The sequence below is a fragment of the Paroedura picta genome, chromosome 4 (assembly GCF_049243985.1).
Source record: "Paroedura picta isolate Pp20150507F chromosome 4, Ppicta_v3.0, whole genome shotgun sequence".
In the NCBI taxonomy this organism is placed as follows: domain Eukaryota; kingdom Metazoa; phylum Chordata; class Lepidosauria; order Squamata; family Gekkonidae; genus Paroedura; species Paroedura picta.
This window is the reverse complement of record NC_135372.1, coordinates 35711862-35728377: the sequence shown is the minus strand read 5'-3', so window position 1 is coordinate 35728377 and position 16516 is coordinate 35711862. Positions and strand designations below refer to the sequence as shown.

The following is a 16516-nucleotide window of genomic DNA, read 5'->3' as shown; positions in this document are numbered from 1 at the left end:
CTGTGTCTGTCATTTCTTCCACCTACTGGCTGAACTCTCTCTCACTGGAATGAAGGCATATTGCTGGGCAGGATGAGCATAACTACCCCTACATATGTGCACTCCAACAAAATTCTGAAGCTGAGCATCAGGAGGCCAGGCTGGCAGTAGAGGGAACTCTGACTGCTTGGATTCTCTGAATGCTTTGAGACTGAACTGATCCTCCATGGTTGGCCTTTCGCTGCAGCATCCCACTATCTCACCTCCAAATGCCAAAAGTGGAACCACTGGTTCTACCTTGAAGTTGGGTTTTACTGGGTGAATACAGACCATCTCACCATTTCTCATTAAGCCTACTTTGTAGGGTTGTTGTACAGATAAAATAAAGGAGATCCACGCACACTGCCCTGAATTCTTTGGAGAATAAAATTCTCACTGATAAAGCAGACAATTTGCATAGTACTGTTTGTCGGTGCGTGTTTCCAAAAGCAGCACACAAAACATTGTAAAACTGCTGCCAACTTACCCCGACACGAAAAAAGAATAATTAAAACCAGCAATAAGCACTTTACACCAGTCACAAAATCCCAGGAGTGCAGGAAAAAGCATTAATTATCAAATGCATAGTATGACTGCTTTTGAAAATACTAACGTTAAACAAGAGTGCTGCAAGAAGGCCTTGCTACAGAAGAAGAAATGGACTTTGTTGGTTTAGCAACTTTGTTGGTTTAGCAAAATCTTGCGGCAAACAGACATTGAGATAAATAGCACGCTTGGTTTGCTACCATCAAGCAATGCTTTCTCATTAGCGTCGGTTCCCAGAGAAGTCGCAGCTCAGGCAGCTTTGCTGTAACTAGCACTCACCTGTGTTACCTTGCAGGCACCTCCCCTTCCCTTCCCTCCAGAATCCACTTTTAAATTGTGTTATGGGATATCTGTAGGACTACAGGAAAAAAGGCTCTGGCCTCCAGCGGCTGAACAGATGTCGAAATGGATGCGATGCGTTCATGGCCATCCTGACATTTTAAACACTGAGCCCATGAAAACAGGCAGCACCAAGCAATCACAGAGAGTCTCCTCTGGCCGAAGAAGATGAGGTCATTGGGAGTGGAACTGAAGCCTCACACTGGCTCAAGCTGAGAGGCATGAAGAGCAGCACTGGCAAGGTAGTTAAGGGAATCGAGAAGAGATCCCAGAAGGTAGGGAAGCGAAGGACAGGGGACAGATTCAAAAGGTCGGAATAAAGGGTCTAAGCCAGGGGTGGCCGAACTATGGCTCCCCAGGTATCTATAGACTACAATTCCCAGGAGCCCCTGCCAGCATTGTGGTGGCAGAGGCTGATGGGAATTGTAGTCCATAGATGTCAGAAGACCCACAGTTTGACCACCCCTGAAAACCTAAGAGTTGTGATCCTGGACCTGGTTCGGAGAGGCCCTTAAGACCTGGTGTGAATTGTGGTGCTTGTTGCACTGGTTAGAACAGGCTTTCCAACCAGGGTTTTGTGAAACCCTGGGGTTTCTTGAGAGCCCAGGAAGGATTTCCTGAATGGGTGGGAGTTAACTAAGGCTTTGTATATTTTTAAAGTTTGTTAAACATTTATTGAGTGATATGACCATACCGGGTCATGTTGAACCCCCTCCTCAAATGCCCAATGATGGCCTGGAGGGGGTGGGGAGGGTCCCCAGTTGGGTGTGTAAACAGCTTTGCTTCCCAACCATGTTCTGAACGATTGTACCACTTTCGAGGTTTCTCAAAACCTGAAGAATGTTTCAGGGGTTTTGCAACAATAAGAAAGTTGAGAAAGGCAGGGTTAGATGGAATCTGAAAAGGAAATACAAGGGTCAAATTCACAGAGGATGTTTGGAAGCAATTTAAAATCGCAATAACTTAAGCCCAAGTAAGGGAGAAAGGATTTTTCTCCATAGTAACTAGTTGGTCACTTTTTGAGACAAGATGCTGGACTGAATGGACTATTTTTATTATTATATTTAGAGTTCTAGCCCGCCATTCCCGGTGGCTCGTGGCGGGTTACAACATGTATAATAAAAACATATATAAAAACTCCAATAAAATTCCCCTAAAAACCAGAACTACTCCATAAATTACAGAAAACAATCCACAAGTTGGCCAGAAGGGGCTAATCCAGCAGGGCAGCTCTCAATGTTGTGTTATCAACTGACTGTCCTAAGTTGTAGTGATACAGGAGTAGAGGCCCTAAAATCAAGATAGCCAGTGAAGGTATCGTGCAGGGGTGGTCAGACTGTGGCATGTGTTGGCAGGGTCTCATGGGAATTGTCACCCACAGACATTAGGAGAGCCACAGTCTGGCCACCCCGGGATAGTGGTTAGAGGGTAGGAAGGACACGGGAGACCCCCACGCTGCCATGAACTTTGCAGGACAGCACTGGGCCAGGCACTCTATCTCAGCCTAGGCCACTTCATGGGCTTGACGTGCAGATAAAATGGGAAACAGAGAACCGCCTACACCACCCTACGCTCAGAGGAAAGCAAGCATAAAAATATATTAGAGGGGGGGGGAAATCAGAGGAGACAAAGTCCTCTTCCTCCCTTGTCTCCATCTCATGAAGAATTTTAAATCATCTTTCATTACGTCGTTGCCCTCCCCCAATCCGGTCATCTTTCCCCCTAAACTAGAAATCTCCCCAATTCTTCAGCCTTTCCTAATAGGGAAGAGTGTTCTAATCCCCTTCAATCAGCTATGGCCTATTCTCCGCCAGCTAAGAATAGGGAAAGCCATCCACTTATTATTCAGAAAGCTGCTCTCTCCACAAGTCCCTTCCACAGGCCTTGCTTTTAAATCGTCAGCGCTGCTTCAACTCCCCCCCCCCTCCCCATCGCCGCTGGCCAGCAGCCTCCGACTGATGCAGCTTAGCAGTACCTTTATTTATGATACTCTAGCCTGTCTTCATGGCAACTGTAGGGAACGGAGAAAGGGGGGGAGAGAGAAATAAACCAGACGCTGCAAGATCACAGCTACCTCTCCGATCGCTGGGAGCGTTCAGCAGCCTGGAGATGCAGCCTGAGACAGTTAAAGAAGCATTGCATTTGTTTGCTTTTGGGAAAAAATCCTATTGAAAGAATGATTAGCCATTATTGCTAGAGCATACCGGATGTCTCTTCTTTCCTGCTTGGCCTCTTCCCCGTGTTTCCACTGCAGGGGCAGAAGTTTCACAGGAAGCCACGGCAAAGAGAGGAGTCGAGAAACAGGCAAGAAGTCTTCTGGCTCGCAGGGAGAGGTGGGCCCTTTGCATGCGTCACACAGCGGCAAACCTCAGTCAAATGTCCTCAGTCAAATGTCCGTCACGCCTAAATACTTCCCGATCCCGTTTCTTGAGCTCAGCGCCCTTCCGTGCCCTTTTTTAGTAGACAGGTAGCTTTGAGGGCAGGGAGGTGGGCGTGTGCTGCCTTTGGCACCTGTGCCACATTGCACCATCCTCCAGGACTGTCGCGACCAAGCACAAGGGCCTATGCTTCCATTTGACAATGCCTCACCCGCCTCCCGGCAACCGTCAAACCCCGGTTAGAGTCTCTTTAAAAAGGGTTTAGCCAAACGGACGGTATCTCAAATTAGAAACAGAGTAGGCAGATTAATCCATTTCACACGCACACACGGAAGGAAGGAAAGCTTTACAGCAGGGGTAGTCAAACTGCGGCCCTCCAGATGTCCATGGACTACAATTCCCTTTGAGCCCCTGCCATGCTGGCAGGGGCTCATGGGAATTGTAGTCCATGGACATCTGGAGGGCCGCAGTTTGACTACCCCTGCTTTACAGACTTGCGGTGCAAAACCAGGTGGTTAACTCCCCAGAAGAAATTGTTGATATAGGACTACACACTGGTAGACAATCCCACTGGTCTGATCAAGAGGCAAGGGAGCAGAACCTGCTAAGTCAGTCTCCCTACCCCACACTGATTGACAGTGGGTCTCTGGGGTCTCAAGCCTCTCCCACCCCTAATTACTGGGGGATGGTCCCTTGGGCTCAGTGCTAAAACAACTGCTTGGCATGCAAGAGGTCCCAGAACCAATCCCTGGCGTCTCCAGTCAAAGCTGGCTGCTGAAAGCATTGGAGGCTTTGAGGTTCAAACCCTCCCCCAGCCCTTAAGGTTAGCTCAGTGGTTCTCAACTTGGGGGTCGGGACCCCTTTGGGGGTCGAATGACCCTTTCACAGGGGTCGTGGCAAGGCAAGCAGCTTGGGGGGGGAAGGGGATACCGCCACTGTTGCCACTCCTCCTGAAGGTGCCCGCCAATTTATAACCAATTTATTATAACCAATGTATATACAATCGTGAACAATGGATCTTCACGCCATTGGTCAGTTTCGGTTTAATTCCTGTGAAAGAACACTTGCATAATTTGATTGTTGGGGATCATCTCAACATGAGGAACTATATTAAAGGGCTGCAGCATTATGAAGGCTGAGAACCACTGGGTTATCTCCTTCCTCTGTAAGTTCTGCCAACTCTGATCGTGCAAGTCAACTGGTCTAATTTCACCCTGTACACTCTGATGGGCAATGGTCCTCTGAAGTTTCTGGCAGACAGAAGCCTTTCCCAGTACCTACTATCCCAAAAGAAAATTCAGGTGACCAAAGCTCGGACTTTTGACACACGTGGATCAGATTCTTCCCAACCAAGCCATGGCCCCTACTAAAAGAGAAGGCATTAGCCGTTAAAACTTGATTAAACACACAATCCCCAATGGGGGGGGGGGGGAGGATGAACGCATCAACCGTTGCTGAAAGACCGGGGGAGGGGAGCTTTGTGATGTGCCGGATGCCCGACTGGCCCTAAATAAGATAAACCATCAACATCAGATTATGGACTAAGAAAGCCAATATTCAGAAAGGAGATTAGCAATGGATCTTTCCAAATCTAATTCTGCAAAACAAGCGCCGTTTCCCCAGAAAGCCAGGGCTGAACAGCACCATCCTGACAGCAAACACCGAGATGGAGCACAAGCAATTGTCTGCTGCCTCCTCCCAATTACATTTTGTATTTTCGTCAATGGTACATGGGAAGCCTGTATTTGCAAAACGACAACTTCAAGTCACAACAGGCAAGCAAACAACTGCAGAAAGCACGAAAATCCTTAAAGCGTCAGAAGAGTGAACTTCTACCTAACTGCATCTGAAAGAGAAAATTTGTTCAGAAAAGCAGCTGGCTGGCTTCTCCCTAACTGAGCATGGATGCTGTCATAGGATGCGCCTGCACTTTACCAATGAAGCATGGAGGTGACCTGCCAACAACTTCTCTTCTCCTCAGTTTCTGCTCAGATGATCATCAAGGCACGGAAGTGGGGAGGAGGATGGGGCATTTGGCCAGTCAGGTGGCCAACTAACCTGAAAAACCTGGGTCCATCCCCGGCTCGGTCAAAGATTTGGTAAACCGATGATCAACAATTGATTCTTTTAGTCCAAAGGCACCTTTAAGACCAGCAGTTTTATTCAAGGTGTGGGCTTTCACGTGCATGCACACTTCCTCAGACAATGGAACAAGAATCATAAGAGTACAGATATAAGGAGAGAGTAAATTAGTAGAACAAACACAGCAGGGTTTGTCACTTGTGGGGATGCTTCAGTGCTTGGGTGGAGACACTTGAGACTAGCAACAAGTCTCTTTTAATTACTTCTTTCCACAACTGGGAAAGCGTCTGCCATTAATCACTAACTTTAACATTTTTATTCCCCCTCTGTTATTGTGAACGACAATTGAGCCCAAAGGACTGATTTTGTTATTCTAGCGAGGAACTATCCGATCTCCATTATCATGCTGCATATTAGTAGTGATGCTGTTTACTAATTTACTACTAATTTACTCGTTCCTTTTTATCTGTACTCTTATGATTCTTGTTCCATTGTCTGAGGAAGTGTGCATGCACACAAAAGCTCACACCCTGAATAAAAACTGTTGGTCTTAAAAGTGCCTTTGGACTCAAATTTTGTTCTGCTACTTCAGACCAACACGGCTACCCACCTGAATGAAACACTGATTTGTGAGGCTTGTGCATTCTTACAACATTAACTTTATTTAAAACAACAAAAAGGGATCCTGTAATCATAGCCCCCCCCCCCAAAGAAAATAAACTGGTTGTAGGGCACAACCTCATGTTTTACAAGTACTCCATTCTGGGAACAGGGACATCCTCCTCCAACACAAAGAGTCTTCCCATGTAAAAACTATTAAAATTCTTAGAAAACTGGAATAAATGGCTCTGCCTTTTAATAGAGTTAGAAAAAGAGTTCTGATCAGCATAAGTGATTCATGAAATGGGTTGTCTTGCTGAATTTTATTATCCTAAAACATGAAGGTCAGTTCCGATATACAGTGCATCCTGGTACTTAAGTTTCAGGACCGCTAGCCTTCTGCAAAACCATTTAGGCTCCTCCTGCCAGTTCACAAAACCAGTGAAGCTTTTAACCCAGCACCTTCCCTGTTCTTCATTTCCCAAATCAGCTGGGATCTAGACAGCCTCATTTACCTACCCCTCAAAGGCACAATGAAGGAATGAACAATCTGTGCTAATTGTCTGGGGCAAGTCTCCTCATGCCGCGTAAGGCTACGGAATTGCTTTATACCCTACAGGGCCGTTCAAAAATAATTACTCCCACAAACCCAGGGGGATGAAAAAAATCACCAGGTACGCCCTGTGCAGAGCTTGGCGTGACTCCAGTTCACCTGCTTAGGAATTCTGCAAGTGTGCAGCCGCGGCAGAGGCATGAAACGGACTCGGCGGGATCTCAAGTTCAAAAGGAAGCACAAGAGACCCTTTTCTCCGCACAGTGGCCACGAGCTGCCAAAAGCTTCCAACTCAGAGCCCTGCACGATGCACAAAACTCACGCTGACTGCAGCAAGCACTTGCTGCGCTGGGACTAGGCTGCTGCTACATGATGTTTGTTCAGCACTGCATAGTCCAGGGGTAGTCAAATTGCAGCCCTCCAGATGTCCACAGACTACAATTCCCATGAGCCCCTAGCAGGGGCTTATGGGAATCGTAGTTCATGGATATCTGGAGGGCAGCAGTATGATTGCCCCTGGCATAGGCCCTCAACAAGGGAATCTTCTACGCTCAAACTGCCCCCACCAAAAAGCAACACAACGAAATCCCAAAGGATGGCCCAAGCCCTTCCCTTTATGCAGCAATCTGTGCACACTGATCTGAGAATTTGGGGACAGCTGCTAAGGTATTCACCCTCATACACGAGGCTGGATCTAGAGATCTTCCTCCCTATATATAATTTTGCTTTCATATTTCTTGTAATGGCAGGGGAAAGCTCTGGAAGACAGAAGTATGACCTCCACCACACTGTCAAAGCTGTGGAGGGGGGGGGGAGATGTCAAGAATCATAGGCCCAGGAAGGTCCCCCCCCCCATAATGTGAGTTCTCTTGTGGTCTCCACATTTGGGAGGGAGAGGAGCCTGCCTGCCTACTCCTACTTTAAACTTTAAATCTCCTGTCTCTCCCCCCTCAGTCCTCCTCAAGCTTGCCTATTAACACAGGCAGTGATGACAGGGTACTTCTGGGGGTGGGGCAGGAAGGTGTGGCCAGCTGCCACTACCTCTAGGGCTACTCGAAGCTTGCAAAAAATATTCCATGGACTCCTCCAAGGTCAAAAGGTTGAAAAAGGCTGCATTATTGGGGATATCATAAGTCAGCCGTGACTTGACAGCGACAAATTTTACAAAACTTAACAAAGATGCCACAATGTAGCCACACCCACACCTGAAATAAGAGTTCCACATTTCTTCTACTGTTCCCTGGAATTCATATTCTGTAAAGGAGAGAGAGACTTCAGGCTGCTACTGAAATCTAAGGGTGCTTCAGTTGTTGGAAAGGCGGGTGAATTCTCTCTTCATCGAGCCCTAAGTTGTGACACACTACAGCAGTAGTATAGGATGAATCCAAGAAAAGGAAAAACAGCTCCTATAGCGTCACCATAAAATGCAACAAAGGTTATCCACGTGACCTTCACGACGTACATCTTGCACGCATGTTTTGCATTGATAGAGATCTAAAATTTTAAAAAGATATCCTGCGTTCAGAATCTTATGGGGATCAATGTGCAGAGGACAACAGACGTACTTAATTGCAGTTCTCTGCTGAGGTAGTACTTTAATTATGATATGGACTATTCCAGAAGCCATGGAGGTCAAAGCATCTTCACACAGAGACCCCCCTCATTCTAAGGCAGTGATTCTCAACCTGGGGGTCGAACGACCCTTTCACAGGGGTCGCGGCAGGCAAGCAGCTTGGCGGGGGGGGCACCATCCACACAACAGTCTTGCAGGGTAGATCGAGATAGAGCATTTGTCTGCCTGGAGCAGCAGAAGAGTGAGACTGGCATGGTGGGACAAGAGGCAGAACTGAACTGAGAAACTCCGGGGGAAAAACAATTTATATACAATCATAAACAATGGATCTTCACGCCATTGGTCAGTTTCGATTTGATTTCTGTGGAAGAACAATTGCATAATTTGATGGTTAGGGGTCCCCACAACATGAGGAACTGTATTAAAGGGTCGCGGCCTTAGGAAGGTTGAGAACCACTGTTCTAAGGGGGAACCTCCCCTGGGCCAGTCCAAACCGTGGCTAATTTGAGGATGGGAAAAATCAACAGGGGTTCCACAGCCAGCCATCCAGCCCCCACCCATGAGACTGTGCTCATTTCATTTCTGGCCCGTAATACAATGTTAACGTCACGTTCCATCTGCATTGCCCAAGTAATCTGTTTATGAAACAATACAGATGCTACCATTTTCCTGAGAGGTGCTCTGTGAGGTGTCATCCAACACGTACACAGCACACAAGCTGAAGCCCTAATGAGACTGTTCTGAAAGACCCACACACCGATGCGGAAGAACCATCTGGAGGCAGATGGCCAACGCGCTCATCCCCTGCAGCCAGGCAAGGTTCAAAATGAGCAGGCAGCTGCTTGCTATTCCTCTGGATTCAGCCCGCCGGAGGCCAAGGGACTGGCTCAGAAATTAAAGCCAGAGCTGTCTCTCTGGGTCCCCACCAGATGTTGGCAACCCATACCACAAAGAGCTACCCGTGACTGCTCATCAGGAAGACCACCTAAAGCCCACCGGTTCATGAAGAAGAGGATCTGGTTTTTAATACCACCCTTTTCACTGCCTAAAAGAGTCCCAAAGTGGCTGACAAAACGCCTTTCCCTTGCTCTCCTCGCAACAGGCACCCAGTGAGGTAGGTGGAGCTCAGAACTCTGCTCTGCAAGAACAGCTCTAAGAGAACTGTGAGCGCCCGAAGATCTCCAAACCGGCGGAATGTGGAGGAGTGGGAATCAAACCCGGTTCTCCAGATTAGAGTCTGCCACTCTTAACCACTACACCAGGGGTAGTCCACCTGTGGTCCTCCAGATGTCCATGGACTACAATTCCCATGAGCTCATGGGAATTGTAGTCCATGGACATCTGGAGGACCACAGGTTGACTACCCCTGCCCTAGAAGACTGCAGCAGGAGGGAAAGGGCTCACAAATGTCATGGCCTCCAAACACATTCTGAGTTTTCCTAATGTAGACAAGAGAAAGGAGAGAGACAGAAAGAGACTCAGCTTTGGACGTGTTCCCTCTCTCCATCAGAACAGCGTTATTTTTCCCCCTAACAGAGATGTGTTTAGTCTAAAGGAATCCCTAAAGAATGTTACGTTCAGTGGATTAGTTTGAGGAAAAAGGATTTCTGCATGCAACAGAGGACACACTAGGCCAGTGGTCCGCAACCTTTTATAGGCTGCGGACTGGCGGCAGCAGGGAGGGCGATTGCCCGGCCGCGCATGCCGCGCAATGCGCATGCGTGGCCCTGCTTCCCTCCCCCCCACACACAGAAAGAAGCTTCTCGGGCCACAAGCTTGTGGCCTGGAAAGTTTCTTACTGCGGGGGGGGGGAGAGGGAGAGGGAGCCACGGCCCGGTGCCAGGGCCTTCGTGGCCTGGCACCGGGCCACAGCCCAGTGGTTGGGGACCACCGCACTAGACCACCGCTAACCAACATGAACCCCAAATGCTCACCCATGCTCTGGGAGAAATAGCCAGGCCAGATAATGCGTTATTAAGCCCATACTTAACCATTTTAACTCGCCAATTGGCCTGGTGGTTTTATCTATCCCAGAGATTCCCAAAGTGGGCGCTACCGCCCCCTGGTGGGTGCTGCAGCGATCCAGGGGGACGGTGATGGGCCACAGGTGCATTTGGGGGCAATGAATAACTATTAAAATAAAAAAAATTAATTTCCAGGGGGCGCTGAGTAATATTTTTTCTGGAAAGGGGGCGGTAGGCCAGATAAGTTTGGGAACCACTGATCTATCCTGTCACAGGAACACATGAAACCACCTCATACTGAATCAATCCCTTGGTCTATCAAGGTCTACTCAAGACTGGCAGTTGGCTTTCCAAGGTCACCCACTCCCAGGTCTTTTAAGTGGTGATAGCAGGGATTGAACCTAGGACCTTCTGTATGCCAAGCAGATGTTCTGCCACTGAACCACAGCCTCTCCCGTATCAACTTTCGGGTTCGAGACTGAGAGGAATTTTTCTTCCACAGAACTGAAGAAGACCTGAATACACAAACAGCCCAGGAACACTGCTGGATGAGACCAGATGTCCATCTAGTCCTGTGGCCTGTTTTCCAAAGTGGTCAAATACATGTTCTGGAACGCCCACAGCACAGAGGCCAATGCCTTTGTGACTTCCACTATGGTAAACAGGAGATATGTGGTTTCTGCACATGTAAATTACAACCAGTCATTGAGACAACTAGTCATTGACAGATCTCTCGTCCTTCTCCTTGAATCTGTCCAGTTCAGTTATAAAGCCATCTAAGCTAACTGCCATCAATACAGCTTGTGATAGTTGAATTGCACTCGTTAAATATGCACTCTGTGAAGAAAATATTTGCTTTTGCCTCACTGGAATCTATGGCCTATTAATTTCACAGGGTACCTTCCCCTCTCAAGTTTTGGTATGTTGGGATATGTAGAAAAAAGGTTTCTGTCTATCCACTTTTTACAGAAAACATGCATGCTAGTATCTCATATACAGTGTTCTTGCTGGATTCAAGTGGGTAGCCATGTTGCTCTGAAATAAGAAACCTATGTCCTTGTTGAATCCTGGGTATTCCATTGTTTTGAGTGTTGTAAAATGAAGATCATGGCATCCGGCCCTCTCAATTCCTAGGAAATAGATGGGGAAGAAATGAAGGTAGTGACAGATTTTATTTTCCTGGGCTCCAAGATCACTGCAGATGGGGACTGCAGCAAAGAAATTAAAAGACGCTTGCTGCTGGGGAGGAAAGCTATGGCAAATCTAGACAGCATCCTAAAAAGCAGAGATATCACCCTGCCAACAAAAGTGCGTCTATTCATGGCTATGGTCTTCCCAGTTGCAATGTATGGCTGTGAAAGTTGGACCATAAGGAAGGCTGAGCGTCAAAGAATTGAAGCTTTTGAACTCTGGTGCTGGAGAAGACTCTTACAAGTCCCTTGGACTGCAAGGCGAACAAACCGGTCAGTCCTAGAGGAGATCAGCCCTGACTTCTCCTTAGAAGGCCAGATCCTGAAGATGAAACTCAAAATACTTTGGCCACTTCACAAGAAGGAAGGACTCCCTGGAGAAGAGCCTAATGCTGGGAGCAATCAAGGGCAAAAGAAGAAGGGGACGACAGAGAATGAGGTGGCTGGATGGAGTACCTGAGGCAGTAGGTGCGAACTTAAATGGACTTCGAGCAATGGTAGAGGTCAGGAAGGCCTGGAGGATCATTGTCCATGGGGTCGCGATGGGTCAGACATGACTTTGCACCTAACAATAACTTGCATTTCTGCAATCTCCTTGCAGTCTCTCATCCTTAACGTCTACATTTCTCACTTTGTTTTTGCTACAATCAACGAGGCTGAGTGATATCCAAACTTCTCCAAAGCCTTAACTTCTCTCTGACATCACTTTTTTCTTAACGGTGGTGGCTGGGGTAGGGAGAACCAGCAGATTTCAAAGCTGATTAATTTGTGTTTGGAAGCAGCCCTCTAATAGCTGATCTACCACCAAACACACCCGTATAGGGGGCATCAAGCCATCAACGAAAAATGGAGTGGGGAAGATATTTTCTTTACTCTGTTTAGTCTCTAAATTGTCTCAGATCAAGCGTAGTTTTGTCAGTAAACACACAAGGCCATGGTTTAGCAAACACAGACGGGGGGGGGGGGGGGGGGGGGGGGGGAAGAATGCTGATATAAATTACTCTGCTTTTGGAGGGAGAAAACCCCATAAGACAAAATTACTGTTTTTGTTGTGTTTAAAATTATACTGCTGATTTCACTGCAGTGCTAGGTTTTTAGCAAGAGTATTTGGTTGTGCAGCCTTGAAGGTTGGGGGCGGGGCATCTGACCTTGGGACCAAATACATTGTAAAAGAACTAAGCTTGACGGGGAACCAAAATGCACCAAATGCCCACCGGGCCCAAGCATTCCACACACCTCACATCCCAACGCAGATTGCTTCTATAGATGCTAAGCCGCCAAGAATACCCAACAGGGGATACGTCTTTTGTCCCTCATAAAGGAAGAGGAGCCCGTCTCATCTTCCTCCCCCTTAGAGTTGTTCTCAGAAATACTAGGGCACTATAAAGAATTAGTTTCTGCTATAATAGGCTCCATCATATGAGCACTGACTTCAGGATGGAAGAAGACTTCAGGTCTTCCCATCAACAACAACAAAAAGGAACAAGGAAGGGTATCATTTCCAAAGAGAACATGCTACCAGCCAACCAGTTTCTCCATCTGCACACAAATGTTAAATAATCCTAGCTTTTGTGACAAACCCGCTGATGTTGACTTGTCCCTGACAGTGAACTAACTATAGAGGCGTGACGTGCAGCCCTAGCAGGGATGCATGAAACTGTGCTTTTGTTTCTACAAATAAGACATCGTGCATGGTTTCCATGCGTCCCTTTTCACGGCCATTGTTCTCAATTTGTATCTGTCAAAGCATTTTTAACTCGGTGTATGGCTTATTTAGGTCTTCGAGCACGTGTTGTGTGTACAAAATTAACACAAAATGCTGATTTAGCAAGAAACGCGGTGGAGAAACGCATATCTTTCCAAGGGAAAATTGACCACAAGGAAAACAGAAAACTGTGCGGAATCAGAGACTCCTGGGTTTGGTGTGCAAAAGGGAGGAGCAGAAATTCAAAACAAGGGTATGTGAACTGAAGCAGCAAGGCTGTGACACTCGATCCCATCCCCGGACCTTAAGCCAGAAGAAAACAAAGGCTTGTAGCTTGTACCACACCAGGCAGCACCCTTCTCCGCTAAAAGGAGCCTTCTTCCAGAGAAACGGGGCTGAAAGACTCTTGTGTTAGAGGAAGGCACTGCTGTTAACTGAGCAGAGCAGGCGGATACATTTTTCGTCTCAATGCTCAGAAACTGTTTTTCCCCTTTCAAAACATGGGGGGGGGGGACTTAAGTCAGTGGTCCCCAACCTTTTTTTTGCCAGGGACTGGTCAACGCTTGACAATTTTACTGAGGCTCGGAGGAGGGTAGTCTTTTGCCGAGCGATGTTGCCGCTGCCTGAGCCCCTGCTCCACTTGCTTTCCTGCTGGTGCCCCTGACTTTTCACCGCCCGCTGGGGGGCACTGCCAGCAGCAACTGCCACGCTGAGGGGGAGCCCCAGCCATGGTGGCCACTGGAGAGCACCAAAGGTGAGCCAGCAGCAGAGTTGGCAGGGCAGTCAGTGAGGAGGACAAGGAGGAGCCACAGCCGGGTACCAACTGATCCGTGGACCAGTACCGGTCCCTGGACTGGGGATTGGGGCCACTGACTTAAGTAACTCAGAAAAAGGCCATTTCACGCAAAACTAGAGTTTGCCACTATGTGAATGAACCATGGGAGGGGGATCAAAGTTGCCTGTCCTTCCCTCAAGAGTCCAAACCAGCCAACAGTGACTTGAGATAACCATGAAAACCACAATTGTCAATTCCGGTTTTCCCGACATTTAACAAGAAAAAAAAAATGGCAAATCACAGTTCACCACGCCGCGTGCAATTGCAAAGTCATTCTTCTGTAAAGGTATCCTGTTAACTGACTAGGCAAGAGGAGTACGACTCAAGATCTCCCGCCCCACCCTCCACCTACCCACCCACCCACCCACCCCTGCAGGTTCACAGAGCTGCCAACAGCATCTGAAACAAGCAAAATAAAACTGCAAACTTCCCCATGCACACCCCTTGAAGTTCTAATATGGTTCAACCGGGAGCATTTCGGAACTGCTAAAGAAAGCACCCGGTTCGCTGCTTGCTTCGTTTGTTAAACGGAGGCTGGAGCGTGTTAAGTTCATTAAGGGTCAAAGAACAAATCTAACAATGAGCAAAGGCCGAAGCACATAGCCAGGCACAGGAGTCAATGAGGGCTTTGTCCACGAATTACATCCACAAGATCATCCTAGGATTGCTTGACGCTTATGAGTTAGCCCCACCCCTACCCTAAATATACTTCAACCATCACCAAGTTCAAGCCTTGAAAAACACTGGGTTTTCCCCAGACTTCTAAGAACTTGTTAGAGGGTTCAGCAGAGATTCTCGTCTTCTGTACCGATGACTGGAAGGAGAGGGGGGTATTCTCAGCAATGTTTCTAGAGCGTGGGCAAAGTCACCCTATAAAGCCACGCAAAAAAGCCACCCTGTCCATGTAGCCAAAATGCTGGCCAGATCCTTGGAAGGGTTAACTAATCTGTGTCACGTGACCCGGAGCACATGACGAGGCAGCAAACTGGCTAATTTTGACCCGTATTAGCATTCCGGCAAACAAAATGTGAGGAAGGGAAAGTTGATTTACAGATTAAGATCTGCTTCCAAATTTCCCCCCCTCCCCCCTCTGCAGAAAGAGAAAACTCTTAAGCAAAACACAGAGCTTCCTCTACAGCACAGCCAGGAGATCACTATTGTAGGGACTTCCACCGCAAGGCTTGCTCTAGAGTCAAACACACACACTCTTGTACTCCTCTGGTTTTAAACTGAGCTGCTGCCTTTTTATCTTAATAGCCGTCTTATTTCTACATTCCCAAACACCAACTTCAGTGCTTGTGGCCCAAAGACAAGCACAAGAGCAGAGCAGCTTTTCTTGCTGTTGAGAAAGCCCTGGAACATTCTTCAGGCTTCAAGGAACTCCATAAGTGGCGTGATCATCTAGAACTCGGCTGGGAAGCAGTGCGATGTACACATCCACCTGGGTACGTGTCCTTCCCCATCCCACCACCTCCAGGCCCATCACTGGCCATTTTGGGAAGGGGGGGGAAACGGGTCCACATGACCATATATGGTCTCAGCCCCACCTACCTCACAGGGTGTCCGTTGTGGGGAGAGGAAAGGGAAGGCGACTGCAAGCCACTTTGAGCCTCCTTTGGGTAGAGAAAAGCGGCATATAAGAATCAATTCTTCTTCTTCTTTCTAAAAAGCTTACTAGGTGCCAGAGTGCCAATGGGCACCTCAACGAGAAACCCAGGGAGAGAGTGTGAGTTCTGGAAGACATGAGTTTTGCATTTTGCTTGTATGTATGGTTTTATGGCTTAAGCAGGCTTAAGGATGGTTTTCTGGTGAAAGACTGCCTCTAAATACAATGAACAAAGGAAGGGAACCGGGAAGAGAGGGAATGGCATGAAAACTCATCCATCTATCACAGGGCCAGACTTCAGTTTAAAAAAAATTGAATGGAGTTTTACAAGGCTCAGGATGCCACGGGCCAAAGAAACAAATATAATGAACTGCTCTGAAGAGAAATGCAAACAGGCTCATGGAGTTCCTCTTAACATTCTGGACTTCAAATCAGGAGGCGCCAGAAATGAGGGTATTGGCATAACAAACCTATCACCTTGGTAACCAATGTGAGGAGAAGTGGTGAAAAATGGAAAGGGAAGGAAATGAGCATGACATTTTTACCCCAAATTCTCCAGGAGACAACCCTGACCCAGGATGATTGTCAATTTCTCCACCTGATAATTCCAACCCCCAAAATCCCCATTTCAATTTTGCTTCTCTCTTGGGTGGATCAGGTTTCCTATTCCTTATTTTCATCCCGTTTTCTGTTTCTTCGTGTTGAATTTTTTTCCCTGCAAAATGTGTTCATTTTTCAACCTTTTTCGTGCATTATGAATCAGCATTCTTCATGTATTGTAGTATAGATGCCATACAAACTACAAGGTGGTACAAGCTCCCGGAAGAGCTTTCTCAGTTTCGTAGGGCCTGCAAAATGGAGCTCTTCCGCCAGGCTTTTGACTGGAACTACTGAACAACTGAATTCGAGACCATCACACAGGGCCCACCTTAAAGTAATCCGCCACCCTAGTGGGAGATGGGGAGGGAGAAACTAAGAACCAATAGCTGGGGTGATTATAGATTTTTAATCTGTTTTAATCCGTATTCAACTGGCCTTAATTGTAACATGTACATTGTTGTGAACCGCCCCAAGTCAGAAATCCATAAAGGGGTGGTGTATAAATTTAAGAGTAAAATAAATAAAAA

General features: G+C 47.3%; 1 protein-coding gene across 7 annotated transcripts in view; it reads right to left on the bottom strand.

The window, feature by feature from the left end:
• Positions 1-16516, bottom strand: part of GNG7 (G protein subunit gamma 7) — a 143806-nt gene that overhangs the window by 107114 nt on the left and 20176 nt on the right. The window contains exon 1 of one of the 7 annotated variants that reach the window (XM_077332386.1): positions 3108-3444. The exons of the other annotated variants lie outside the window; for them this stretch is intronic. The gene's annotated coding sequence lies outside the window, so the exon portion shown is untranslated. Of the gene's footprint in view, positions 1-3107; positions 3445-16516 lie in introns of those variants that run through there. 7 annotated transcript variants of the gene reach the window in all.